This window comes from Nuphar pumila, chromosome 13 (assembly GCF_984573655.1).
Source record: "Nuphar pumila chromosome 13, dmNupPumi1.hap1.1, whole genome shotgun sequence".
In the NCBI taxonomy this organism is placed as follows: domain Eukaryota; kingdom Viridiplantae; phylum Streptophyta; class Magnoliopsida; order Nymphaeales; family Nymphaeaceae; genus Nuphar; species Nuphar pumila.
The window spans coordinates 9,918,152-9,933,060 of record NC_143261.1 but is presented as its reverse complement, the minus strand read 5'-3'; positions in this window follow the sequence as shown (position 1 = coordinate 9,933,060).

The following is a 14,909-nucleotide window of genomic DNA, read 5'->3' as shown; positions in this document are numbered from 1 at the left end:
TAAACATTAATGTCATTTGAAAAAGTTCAAATCAATACTTTAATTCTTAAAAAATTCATTAATTTATGATATCTGGAAGAAAACCTAATTGTCTGAACAAAGGAATAGAGAGAGAGGTGGGTCAGGGAGTTATATATATATATATATATATATATATATATAGAGAGAGAGAGAGAGAGAGAGAGAGAGAGAGAGAGAGATGAGTATGTATTTAGGGGTGTCAACGGGTCAAGTTTGGTTCCGACTCAGGTGGAACCAGATTTTTGGGTATAGTATTGGATCTGGACCTGGGTCTAATCAGGTCCATTATAAGAAAAATCATACCCAGACCCGATAAGAACTATATAAACAAAACTCGGGCCATACCCTGTAAAACCGTATTTTTTTATCATTTTTACATTGAAAATTTGTGGATCTTAATCAACACTTGGGTCGGTTCTGGTATAAAATTTCACAAACTATACCTGGGTCCATGTATTAATCGGACATTCCGGTCTTAATCCGGTCTTATTATTTATCACCATACCTGGACCCTATAGGGTTTGGTTCGGGTTGGGTCCGGGTAAACCAGGCCCATTGATACCCCTATATGTACTCGCCACTCAGCTCAGGGTCACCCTGACCCATTTGGGTTGTGCACGAGTGTTGCCCACCCTGGAACAAGGGCACTGCCCACCTGCATTCTGGGTCAACCCCTTGGGGTTTTTTTCTGGGTCAGGGTGGGCACATACATGCTCGGCTCCGTCCTGGATACAGCTGAATTGGTGGCCCAGCAATTCAGGGCTGATAAGATACTGACAACATTGGTAATAAAGAAAGAAAAGGTTTGTTTAATATATGAAGATGGGGATAGTTTGTAAAATTTCATACAAGATCCGACATTTCCAGCTGAGTTCTGATTTAGATCCCTAATTTTTCAAGGTAAAAAGATAAAAAATATTATTTTATCAAATATAAATCAGGTCTGGTACCTGGGTCTGGACACTGCACCAACACCTCAAAGTTAGATTCGAGATCAGACCTACTTGGGACCAAACCAAGTCCTACCGATTGGCACTCCTAACCACCAATGATGTTGTGATATACGGACTTGGGATTGAACTAGCTTGATGGACATGGTCCTAGTTGGCAAATTGTCCTGCAACGTTTAGGTTGGGTACGGTGCAATGAGTGTGGAGTAGGGGTGTCAAGGGACTGGGTTTACTCAGACCTAGGATGGGTTTACTCAGACCTGACCCGAACCAAAACCTAGAGGGTCCGGAAATGGTGATAAATAAGAAGACCTGATTATGACTCAGGTCCGGACCCGAAGGTCCGATTAATACATAGACCCAGGTATAGTTTGTGTAATTTTATACCAGACCTGAGTTCCTATTAAGACTTGCAAATTTTCAATGTAAAAATGATAAAAAATATGGTTTTAACGGGTATGACCGAGATTAGTTAATGTAGTTTTTATGGGGGCGTGGGTATGGTTTTTCTTATAGTGAACCCGATTAGAGCTGGGTCAAGTCTGATTTCACCTGGGTTTGAACCAAACCTGACCCCCCTAGTGTGAAGGGCACTTTTTTTTTTGACCTTTTCAGTTGGACATGACTCTCGGACAGAGTACGTATATAGATTGGACGGATTTTGGGCTCAAACTTGCCTGGTACCAGACCTAGGACTGAACACTACTAAGCCTAGCCAGCCTGGCATTGAGATGGTTTTTGCCCTAGTCCTGCAAAATCCTAGGGTCGTTTGCATGGCCAACAGCACTTGTCCACACAAACTCAGGATGTGCGGACGCATACTGAGTGCATCCCGTGGACAGCAGAGGACGGGACATCCTGTCATCTCCATAGATAGTATAGGACTTGACGCACTGTTATGTCCACGCACGTCCGCAAATCAAAGGGACCCTGCATGTCCAACCAGCTCCATGTCCTCTCCTAGTTGTAACGCTTGTGGACAACATCGTGCCCAGAAATGGAGCTTAAACAGGATAGCTATAATCCAGGTTCAGTTTTGGTTTGGGTGATATCTAGGTTCAACCTGATTAGAACAAATCCAATTGGATCCATTCTTAATTTCTTTCGGCTTTTTAGTTTAAATGGCTAGACTTTTGTGGTATAAAAAAACCATTTTTTTATTTTTTTATCAATTTACTATCATTTTAAAATTAGTGAAATCTCTCAAATAATTATTTTGAATTTCTCCAAGAAATTACTTGTTAACATCACCATGTGGATGGAACTTCACAAATTCGAAACCCATGGGTGGCGCCCCTTGCCTCAAGGTCTACTCCTCTGTGGGTAGGGAGACATCAAGGGTTTTACCAACCTGTGGCCAGTCAATGTGGCGTTGGTGATTGAAAGGGGAAGGGGGTCCCTTAAATTATCCAAAAAAAAATCTATGGTTATAATACACAATTACTTAACATAAAAAAAAATACATATTTTCCTTTATATTAGGTACAATAACGTATCATGCTCACAAAGACCCTATTCATGTGGTAAATACAATTTGTGAATGTCACAAGTGCAAGTTTGAAATCCAAAGTGGGAATCCCTCTTGGTAAAGTTGAAGCTAGGTTTACTCTATAGTGGACAAAAGGGATGTTAAGGTTTTTACAAATTGAAAGCCTATCAGCCTGTGATGAGAGAGAGAAGAGAGAGAGAGAGAGAGAGAGAGACTTGGGTACATTTGGTTCGATCACATGAAATTCACTTCTTAAGACACTTTAGAAAGTAAATTATATTTGAATAGTACACCAAAATCAATCAAATATAAAACTTTTTTTGGTACAAAACTCTAAAAGTAAGCCTTATAAAAAGTGAGTTAGTATAGAATTAAAAAATGAGATTTAGAAAGTAAATCTCATTTATGTGTTTCATTTGTGTGAGATTCACGTTCTCATGATATTTAAAATCTCATAAGATTTTAAAAGTGAATCTCTTTTGAACAATATTTTCACTTCTAAAAAACACAACCACATGTACCCTTAATGTCATGTCAGGATACAACCATGCTCTTTGCCTCACCTCCCTCATCCTTCTTCAAGGGAGAAAATCCAGTGATGGGCTTGAGTACCTTACAAAATACTCAAAACATACAAAACACCGAAAATCATTGTGCATATCGTAATTTTTAATGTTAGTGAGTTACCCAAAAAATCATTGTACATGGTAGTAATTTTTTGTGTTTTGTGTAGCTCGAGTACTTTGTGTAAAGTATTGGGGCCCAATCACACCTCCCTCTCCCATCCATTTCATGTGTTGGAGTCGAGTATGATAAATCGGGTTCAAATAATAGTCAGATACAGACTTGAATGTATAGAGCTTATACGAACCCGAGATTCTATTAGAGAATATAGCCTAATACATTCAGTATATACATATAATTAAGTCGGATCTTGTCAGATATAAAGTTGGACTTGGATATGAGGATGCTTCAACTAAATATGAGCCCTTATCAAATCATACTAAATGGACTTGCATTCAGTCAGATATCCAATCTGAGCACAGACGGTTTCTCTCCATGACTATCATTTTTTTCCTTAGATACTGTTGATAAAAAAATTTGTACATGGGAGGATGTGACTTACCCAAATTCGAGTAATTCCTTCATTAAAAATGTAGGAAATGTTGTTACAAGCTTTGACTGTCCTTCGCTTTGCGAAAAGGTAAAGATGAAATATGTTTTCTCAATCCTCGTAGCTTGAATCGCTCCGTTGTGAATTCACAATATGCAAAATAAAAATAAAATCATGTATAAGCACCTAATCCAGATATTAAATAAGATTGAAGCAAATAAATTAAAGATCTGAAGAAAATACTTTTTCCGAACGTGGGAGTTCATTTCTTTGAAGCTCGTTCTTCTGTATATAGATGTAATTGTTCTTCGGTGGCTTTGACAATGTGTTGGCAGCGTTTTGGTAGGCTTAATCTTGCAAAACTAGCACGTAAGTAGGATTTCTAGATCCTTTAAAAGTATAGGGGTAGGTCCTTATTTATAACATTTAGAGTGTGTATCGAGAAAAGTTCTCCTATGTGAGGATTCATCCGAAACAGAGTCCTTCCATCCCGTGAAAAATACCACGGCGATTGGATTTGGATAGAGATAAGTTCAAGACTTATCAGCAAGTTTGATACATCGAACAATGATCTAGTTGTGTCGTCCCCTAGCAAATGACACTCACCATTAGCACTGCACGATCAAACCAATTATGTCATTCAGTGATGGATGACTAAACTAGTCTTGTCGTCCCGTGGCAATTTGGTACCTGCACACTTGGGAAAATGTTAGCGTTCAGGCAACATAGCAATTTTGGTGTCTATAGATGCCTCTTTGTCATTAATCGATGTGATTCAGCTTATGACAAAGAAGTAGACACACAAGGCTTGGAACACTAGGTCCGCAATATTGGATTTAGTCCTGTCGAACGAGGTTGGGCTAGCGTCTGAAGGAAGACTAAATTGTCGATACCGTGATTTGGTCTTGTCGAATGAGGTCGGTGCCAGCATCCAAAAGCAGGGGCTGGACTATTGGGACTACTATGGGTCTCACCGAGTGAGGTTGGATTAGTTCAAGGACAATTGGATTGCCAAGACCATTGATGGTCTTGTAGAGTGAGATCGATGCCACTGCCAGAAAGTAGATCAGGCTTTTGAGCTTGTCTTTTGTCTCGCCGAACAAGGTCGGGCTGGTTTGAGAAACACTTTTGTTTAGACAAAAAAAATGTTGGGTATCAGGTAGGGATAGCACAAGGAAAATGTGACTTTCATTCATACCTTTTAGACCTGTTTTTATTTTTGATGCCTTTTGATTTTTTTTTATAATTTGTGAGGCAAGCACCAAGAGTCCTACACTTTTTTTTTATTCATGGATAGGGTGGAGTTGCCCAAATAAGATGATCAATAAAGACGTTCCCCCTAGTGAGGATCTTTCTAAGTATTTCTCAGACTTAAGATCCCTCTCACTCTTTGATGCATGGTGATGTATGCAATGATATGTAGAGGAATGCATTTGGTGAGTAGCTTAAGACAAACATGAATAATTGATCATTTGGAGTCAAGGAGTTTTGCCCTTCAAGAATTAAAACCTTCTTAACAAGTCGATTCCCTCATGTGAGAGTTTTAGACCTTAAACTTTTTTCCTCTTAGGTTAGTCTAAGGTAGCGACACTCGACTTTATTGAGAATTTTTTCTTTTAATTCTGCCTTGATTTCTTAAGAGACTAGTTATAGAAATGTGTGATTAAGTCTCATACATTTTTTTGCAAGGTCTAAAGGTTTTCACTAAGGCTTGAACACTAAAAGACTAGAGTTCGGATGAGAATATACTTCAACACGAATTTTGCCATTAGGTAAATTCATTTTTAACCTCAGCTTTTTTCTAGCAAAGAGTTTATTCTTACTTTTGCCATCCCTTGAACAAAGACCCAGCAACATGGGTTTGCTGACTACCCAATCCAAGAGAGATGCCCCTATCTATTCAACCACTGTCTCCAAGAACACCTGATCGGAGCCTACCTCGTCATCATAAGTTCTGGAGGTAAGTGTTGGCTTTTTTCTAGCAAATACTTTTATTTTCAATTCTTGCCCCGAAAGTCATTTCATGATCGGAGTCTACCACCACACCATGGTTTGATAGGTAAGTATTAGCTTGGATGCACTGCTCTTTTTTGTGCATGCTTTTTCAATGTTTCTCTATTTATATATAAGAAAAAGCCTTTTAGAAAACCAACCTTTGAAGAAATCAGTATCAAAGGTATTCAACACCTTACACTTTTTTTAGAGAGTTTGTCACCCAAGTGAGCTTCCAAATGCTTTACATTTATGCATTAATAATAATCTTGTACTCCTGTAATTTATCCTTATAGACTCATGTGTTAAAATTATTGGATTAAAATCTTTGGGCCTCACTGTGTCACTTCCTATCTTACCTTAAGAATTGAATGTCTTATGTGCTAGATTCTCGGGTGCAAGAACCTACTTGAGGGAAGGATTATTGTAAAGAGAGCTGAATTCGCCTTGGAGAAATATCTCTAACCTTTAATGATCATTGTAATGATATGCTTAATACCATGATGGAGTTCTATCATCTTCCTATGACTACGAAAGTCAAGGTGAACTAGACTGCTAAGACCATTGTGGGTCTTGTCAAACAAGGTCAGATCAGTTCAAGGATGATTGGGGCATCAAGACCATTTGTGGTCTCCCCAAATGAGGTCAGGTCAGTGTTTGAGATAAGTGGAGCATAGAGATCATTATGGGTCCCTTCGAATGAGGTCAGTCTAGTGTTTATAGGTATACCGAGCTTTCAAGACCATTTAGGTCTTATCGAACGAAGTCGAGCCATTATAAGATTAGATGTTTGGATGCTTGGCTGCTAGAGGTTTCTTTTTGTCTTAGAGGTTTGAACTTTGGATGACTTTACAATACCCTATCTCTAGGTTCTAGATAGGTTCATACTCCTTTGACTTGCCCCCACATGATTTTGTCAAAAAGGCATAATTGAGAAGTGGTTCGATAAAAGCCTTTTTATTCTAGTGAGCAGAAATAGCATGCTCCTGCAACAAAGAGGATAACTTGGACCCCGAGAGAAGGAAATATTTTTGGATTTTCTTGGCCTTTCTCATTTTTTAGATTTTTGAAATATTTTATTTTTTTGATTTTTTTTTTAATTTTTTGGGATTTTGCAAAAACTATTTACAAAGTTTAGGTCTTGGAGACTCACCTAGGGCTAGGGGATGGTGATTTATGCTAAAGATCATTCCTTCGCCAAACCACGGTAGCTCTGCCCTGACGTGTGGTTGCCCTTTTATGGTGACCATTCTATGAAGACAACATAGTCCAAGCTGCCTTGAAGCTTCTTCTATTTCAAGTTGAGTCTTTATGGGGGGGGGGGGGGGAGAGTCCATCCTATGTTATCTGATGCGTCTGATCCTTTCATCAAGGCCCCTCTTGTGAGATGGTCCTTTTAGACTCGCATGACCTTTTCTCTTTTGGCTTTCGGCTTGAGCCCTTGAAATTTGACTTCTCCTTCTTGGTGTAGTGGGAATGACCTTGAACCTTTTGGGAAGGTTTTTGGCTGACACTTGGCTCGAATTTGATGACACCCCACTTACGACTGAACTTGTTGATGTGGTCATTTCTTCTCAAACAGTCAGTGTGTTAGCTTGCCCCTTGGGTTTGGAATGTTGAGATTATATAGGGAGGCCGCTCTTTTTCGTGATGAACGTTGGATGCTGAATCACTAGAGGAGAAACCTTAGTATAATTGTTGACTGGTGGATCCAGATCAACCATGTTTACCTGACTGGCTTTCTAGTTCTCCCATGGAACTCCTCGTCCTTGAACCCCCTGTCTTCCTTGATAGCAGACTTAGGATGTCAGCGGCATTAAACATGAACAATTACTACAGATGATGGTTCATGGAATATAGACCATTCTGCTGGCAGAGGACCCTTGCTCTATATTGTTCTTTGAGAACCAATTCTCATTCGCTTTTCATGCTCGAACCACTATGGTATGATCGTTGTTGCTTGTCTCTGGTTGTTTCATGTTCAGAAGCAGTTTCTCGCTGTTTATGTGGTCCTGGATGATGTGCTTCGGTGTTGTGCCCCATAACAATGTGATATCAGCAATACTTAGCTGAGTTGTTCCTTTTCATCAAGGGAGGGTTAGACACCTCAGGTAGCTTGAGTAGTCCATTCTGTAGCAGCAAATCCATGACTTGTGATTGAAACTACTCAAACTTGACGAATGTTTGATCCCGAACTTACCTGGATTCACATAATCCTTTCATTAAAAATGTAGGAGATGTCGTTACAAGTTCTGACCGTCCTTCGCTCTGCAGAAAGGTAAAGACGAAACATGTTTTTTTAATCCTCATAGCTTGAATCGCTCCGTCGTGGAATTACAATATGCAAAATAAAAATAAAATAATGTATAAGCACCTAATCCCCGAAGATGTAATAGTTCTTTGGTGGCTTAGACAACGTGTTGACAGCGTTTTGGTAGGCTTAATCTTGCAAAGCCAATGCATAGGTAGGATTTCCAAATTTTCTGATCCTTCCAAAGTATAGGGGTAGGTCCCTATTTATAACGTTTAAAGTGCTTATTTGGAAGAGTTCTCATGTGTGAGGATCGTTTGGAACATAGTCCTTCCATCCTGAGAAATGTACCAAGGCGGTTGGATTTGTATAGAGACAAGCTAGTGACTTATTCGCAAGTTCAGTGCATCGGACGACGATTTGGTTGCGTTGTCCCCAAGCGAACAACATTCTTATTCTGCCATCAGCATGGGATGACCAAACCAATTCTATCATCCAGTGATAGATGACTAAACTAGTCTTGCCATCTAGTGGCAATTTGGTACATGCATATTTGAGAAAATATTACTGTTCAGGCATCATAAAATTTTTGGTGTCTACAGATATTAATACATTGGGTTTTGCTAGGCCCCCATATGACTTAAAATCAAATTTGATTTGGAGTCATGATTCATAATCACATGAGGTCTTATATGATTCTAGATCTCACGTAAATCAGAAATCAACTCGCATTTGTAAAGGCAAATGAGAGTTCATTTCTCATAGCTCACTTTATGATGTTTGGTTGCTTGTACAAATGAGATTCAGTCTCTCGTTCGTATGAGAATTTGAATCTCATAAGACGTTACCAAACACGCCCTTATGGCATGTTTACATTGGTTGTAGTTGTACAAGCATTGCCATGTGCAGCCAAACTCGGTTTTGATTGGATGACCAGTATGATCTATAGGAATAACAAACATCTAAGGATCGTTTGTTACATGGCAATGACCTCGGGTTTCTAAACAATCCATCCTGCCAGCTGAGTCTTCCTATATAAAAGCTTTCACATAGGGGAGAGGTGTAAAATGATTTACACATAAAAAATAGTAGGTGGTAGAATAACTGGAGCCCACTTGTGCCACATGACACTTTCCCACTATGATAATTTGATGTTTGTTTCATTCATACTGAAAACGGATTACATCAGGAGTGTCAGTTCAACACTTTCCCATAAAACTTGTATTAAACAAACGGAGGCCCTAATGTTATCTAGGCAGGAAAATAATTCTATTACATGAGGGCTCTGCCTTCTTGGTTAAGGGTGACCATGGTTTGTCACTTGATTTGAGAAAATCATGATTAGAAATCTAAAGGACACGCTCTTTTCCACAAGATTGATAGGATCCAATTCCCAGAGGGATCAATCCTACCAGATCCGGGGATACGAAGCAGGGAAGGGTGCAGCGCTATGATTGCCACAGCCCACAACGCCGGCTCCCTCAGTCCACCGTGAAGCCTGCTGCTTCAGCCTTGTGGCAAGAAACACTAAACTGGGTATCAAACTCGCGATGTTCTTTATTTTGAATTATGAGTTTCATTGGGTATGAATTTGAGTTATGAAAGGTTCCAGCAATGTTCTTGGAAATAACCCTCAATGCTAATATTTCCAATTCATGTGCTTCTACAAAAGCATAGATCTGGCACAGCTAGCACTTGTGGAGAACGCGTGTCATAATCACATCTCGGTTGCCATCGAGAAACACTTGGCTTCATGAGAAAGTTACCCAAGAAAATCTCTGATTTCATGGTAGAACAAATGAGAAAAAAAAATGTGAAAATATTTTTCTCTGACTTCTTTGCGAGATAAAAAGCTATACAAAGTAACTGATGAAAGATGAATGAAGAGCTTTCCATAGTAAAAATGGTAGTAATGACGCAGAAACATGAAGCAGTTCTGTCCTTTTGTTATCTCAATTTCTTTTCTTTTCTTTTTCTTAATTGAACAGATATTCCAGAATGTTTGAGTATTGATAAGTCCTCAAAAGTTTTCAGTTCCGTATCATGCTTTCTTTTCCTTTTAAGATCTTTAATTATTAGTTAGCCGTTTCAGTAAGCAACAAGGAAATTGCTTACCCTTGAGTACTTGAAGAGGTTTTTTTAAAGCAATTTTATGCTTGCAATTGAAGCTATATAATGGCCTAGGGTGCTTTTCATTTCTCCTTCATCCTTTTGGTTCTCCTAAGTGTTCCAAAATGTCCTTCCATATCAGTTCAGTTGACGTTTTGGTTTGGTATCATATCTTTCCAAAGTAGGCTAGTAGTACTGATAGCGATAACTATGAAATAGTTAGCTTTTTCATCACCGTCTTCATCCTCAGGATCATTCCAAAAAAGAGTACGATCGAGTTACACTATACCGGAATTAGGGTTTAAAAGGTATCAAATGTATTATCTTCTTTAATGTTATAAGTACACTTTATCCTTGGGGTAAATAGTTGGTACTAATGATTAACCGGGCTCAGAGTGGTTGGTAGGAGCTGTTAGTGCACGTCTCCTTGTGGTGGGAAGTTGCAGGTTCAAACCCCAGTGGTACGTCGAATAATAACTGGTGGGGGTCGGACTAACCCCAGCTTGCCTTTCAAAAAAAGATATATTTGGTACTAATGTAGGTTGCAACTGTCGAGTAAAAGCACCCCTTCATATTTTTCGGTTTGTTTTGTAAATGGAACCCTACATATGCAATCTACATGGTTTGTTGAGTCAGAAATACGTTTTGAACATGTGGTTGTGACATGTAAGCAGATTTTTTTTTTATAAGCTTAAAAAATCACAGCTCACAATATACTAAAACTTTGCTACTCGAAAATGGTATTCTTACATAAAAAAACACACGATCCAAGATCCTATGTTTAGCAAACAAATCATGCTTTAACATATCTACATAGTCAGATTGAGTCAAATACAGTTTATACTTATGATTTTCAGCTCAATAGTTTTGTACCTTTATTAGCTCTAAATATTAACCTTTATCCATGCATGTCCAAATCTTCTTGGAAGGTTTTCTTTTTATGTATAGATATCTGTGGCAGGTGATAGCAAATGGTATAGTTCAGTTTGAGGGATTCCATAGTTTTTATACGCAGACGCATGCAAGATGTCAAACTATGTTTAATTAGAGTGCAAACTTTTGTTTTTGAGCAGAAACGCAAAATGGTATTAATGTTCTGTCAAGATTTGCAAACCCAATATAGGGTTGATTGTTACAGTGTAACTCTCCACCTAGTTGTAAAAAACAACTGGTTGTTACTCATCTTGAATGCTAATCAACGGAGAAGCCTCTGTTCTTCTAATAAGATGGCCAAAACTGGGTCTACTTTTTGTAACAGAACTTTCTAGCACAACCATAGAGGGCTCCGCTTGTCTAGCAGGAGCAGTTAGTGCACGTCACCTTGTGTTGAGACGTTGCAAGTTCGAATCTCAATGGTATATGGTTTTATAACTGGTAGGGGTCTGCCTAACCCCAACTTTCTCTGTCTAAAAAAACTTTCTAGCACAATTTGAGCCCTATTCCAGGCTCTAATACAGAGTGCTATATCACCACGATTACCAGCCCTCGTGCATTAATCATGTATGCATCCATGAACAACTGGAGGCAATCACTCAAGGACATTTAAGGGGTGTTTGGATGCGCTCATTTATCCAGATAAATGCCATAAGTTGGGATATTCTGTGATGAAGTATGATGTAATTTTTCAGCTTATCCCATTTACTTGGATAAGTGGGTGCACGTTATAAATTTGGTTTACCTTTAATTTGTTCTGATCACTTCCCACCGCTTGTTTTGCTCTTGAAATGGAACTTGATTACAACAGCATGTGATAAAGTTTTTTAAGTGAACAGTCATATGTTTGGGCTTTTGGAGAAATGTAGTCACATGAAACTGATAGATAATGCATACAGTCTATGTCACAGGGATACGGCTGTGGATACGAGGACACAGCCATTTTTATGAGGTTTTCAATATAATTAGTATATAAAGGGATAGGGAACGTGAACTGACATGGAGTATCCCTTTGACATAGCATGCAATCTTTGTTTGCAGGGAAGTGCATCATGACACATCATGATGTAGGGAAAGAATAGATGCCAGAACTAGATCGGGTCGATGTATGATGGAACACAAGTTCACTTTGCGTGGGCATATGCTGCAACCATCAACAAGCAGTGGGCAAATCAGGACCTTACCTTGGGAACACAGATGGATGCCATCCGAGGGTTTGAGAGCTGCAGCATGCAATCATACAGAAACCATGCTAATCAAAAGTATCAGGATGGCTACCTATGTCGCAAAAAAATTATGATCCGAGGACATGCAACGAAGCGTTTACCACCACTATGGCATCTGTTTGGATACATCCAATCGTGAAAAGCTGGATCAAATACTTAATTTCTATACCTGACGTAGGCTAATAGACAGAAAATTAATATGCAAAAAACAAAAACCTTACTGTAAATTATACTAAAAATGCAATGCATAACCAAAAAATATCCAAATCAATATATTCAATTGGCACTATTTTGCTGGATCAATTACTTAGTAAGCCGTTCAACCATATCATAGAGGTTTAGAGTAAGCATCGATTGCCTGGATTAAATCAAATTGAAGTCCATACTAGGGTAAACACAAAATTGTGTGTGTGTGAACACTCTTTGTATTTGGATCACCTTGAAACAACCCAATCTACAAATGACATGATGAATTGGGTTTGCTTTTGTGAAGAACCAGTGGTAGAGCCACATTGAGGCCTGGGTGGGCACGTGCACCCTGGGGGTTAAGGTCAGGGTGGACAGTGGTCACCCTAACCCAGTGAAAGCTGTCAGGTTGTGCAGTGCCCACCTTGACCTGACAGCCCACCGAATGAGAGATCCGGTCAAGGTGGACACCACCTGACCTGACTTATTTTTCGTGCCAGAATAACGAGTGAGAGTTTATGCTAGAATAACCATGTTAAATCCATATCCAGATTTGACTTGGTCATCTTTAGATTCCTGAATAGACTCAAATCTGTTGCACAATGTTCAGATATGGACTAAGTCATGACATGGTGATCTTGTTAAAAAAAAACTTCATTCTAGATACCTAACGTGAATTTTTTGAATTTATAACCCGAAGAAACCACACCCGACATGAATACCTGGTTGTGCTGGCTTAGCCTGACATACCTATGGCCCATACCTAACATGATTAACATGAACTTTGGATTTAGGGTGAAGTCTGGGTACAAAAACTGAACTGAGACTTTTATTTAGTTGGAGCAGCTTGTAAAGGGGTCAAACCAGTTCATTTCATATGTTCAACCCACTTAAAGGTGGGCTGATCAGGTCTCTAGGTCAAGATCTGACCAAAATATGCTTGACCATTTTACTGCCTAACTTAATCATATATAACTAGATCCACAAACTGGAAGAATAAATTCATGGGTTTGATCAAGGGTGTGGATCATGACTCTATTAGTGTAACACTTCAAAATTTTAACCCTACAATTATGAGATTTTTTTTTCTTTTAATACATTTAAAAAACATTAAACAATAAAAATCATTTATGAGCAAAATTGGTTAAAGAAATGGAGCAGGTTATAGATCTATCAAATCATACATTGGATTACATTAAATTTATCAATCATATAAATAACTTAATTCAGTCTCATGAATTAAAATTAATATCAGAGTCAATATAATAACAAAATCGTATCCAATCAAAGTGCCTGAGAAAGAAAATTATTTATCTCTCGACCCATTGCAACAACCCACCATTGCAGAGCATCCTCAATCAGTACCGGCATAAAATTTGGGGGTTAGACTCATCGAGCCCTAGTAGAAAGTACTAAACCAATACAGGTAAACTAAAACCAATATACATGAAATATACTCCAATGAATTCAAACAAATATCCATTTTGGATATACATAATATCATAATTACATAACAAGACAAAATTTTAGAAGTCATTAATAATTTTATGCATGAGTAGATAAATAATGCATGCACTTACCAATGCAAAACGGTGGATCTTTCATGCATGAGTGACTTTAACTTTATTTATTTATTTATTTATTTTTATTTATGCATGTCATGACTAAATTAATGCACATACAATTCTTGTTTCATTGTTTGGCCATATGGATACTACACACGCTTAACATAGCCATGACACCGAAAGGAGTATTTTCAAATAAGTTATAGCTTACCCTGGTCGGGTACCTTTTACTAGACATGGGTGAGGGACGACCTAGTCAAGAAAGAGCTCTCAACACCTTTATCCTGATGCATTGAGTTCTTTACCTACTACCCCGTGACTACTATAGAGGTTTTTCATATCTCTGTAGTTGGAAATGAGCAACCTTTCGTGCTCAAAACTTGATTTTTATGGAGTCTAGAGTACCGCTTACCCTCTTATTGTAAGCCTCAATAGAATTAATGTTCACGTAATTGCATCTTTTACTTATATTAATTATATTATTTTCATGCACACACATAATGAATCTATCTTTAAGATTCACACCTTCAATTTGGGCACTTCGATGCATAACTCAATGTCAGTGTCACTTTCATGCCATGCATGCTACTTGTACATATTCACATTCATTTACACATTCACAATATTGAATACTATTTATGTCATGCATCTTTACCTCATTACATGCCACACACACTTTAATGCACGTGCATTTGAAATTCAGTACAAACATTTATTCAGTGGCATGCAATGTCAATTCATGTGATGTCATGCATATTCAAAACAAGTATGCATTTGCACTACTTCAGGTTATAATTACATACATAGTTGTCATTCGAAACAATGCATGACCATCAAAGATTCATACTATGCATGATTAAGCTGGTCTGCATTTGTATCAGAACCCAGTTTGGCGAACATGCATGACTTCATTTCATATAAGCCACTTAGTTAAATTACAAAAATATGGCTTGCTTAAATCTATAACAAGACCACCTATTTTACTTGCACACAAAAAGTCATCGGCAATGCTCATCGCTTGATTATGCTATAGTCAATATAAAACTCAAATGAATTTGCCAAGGATTTACAAA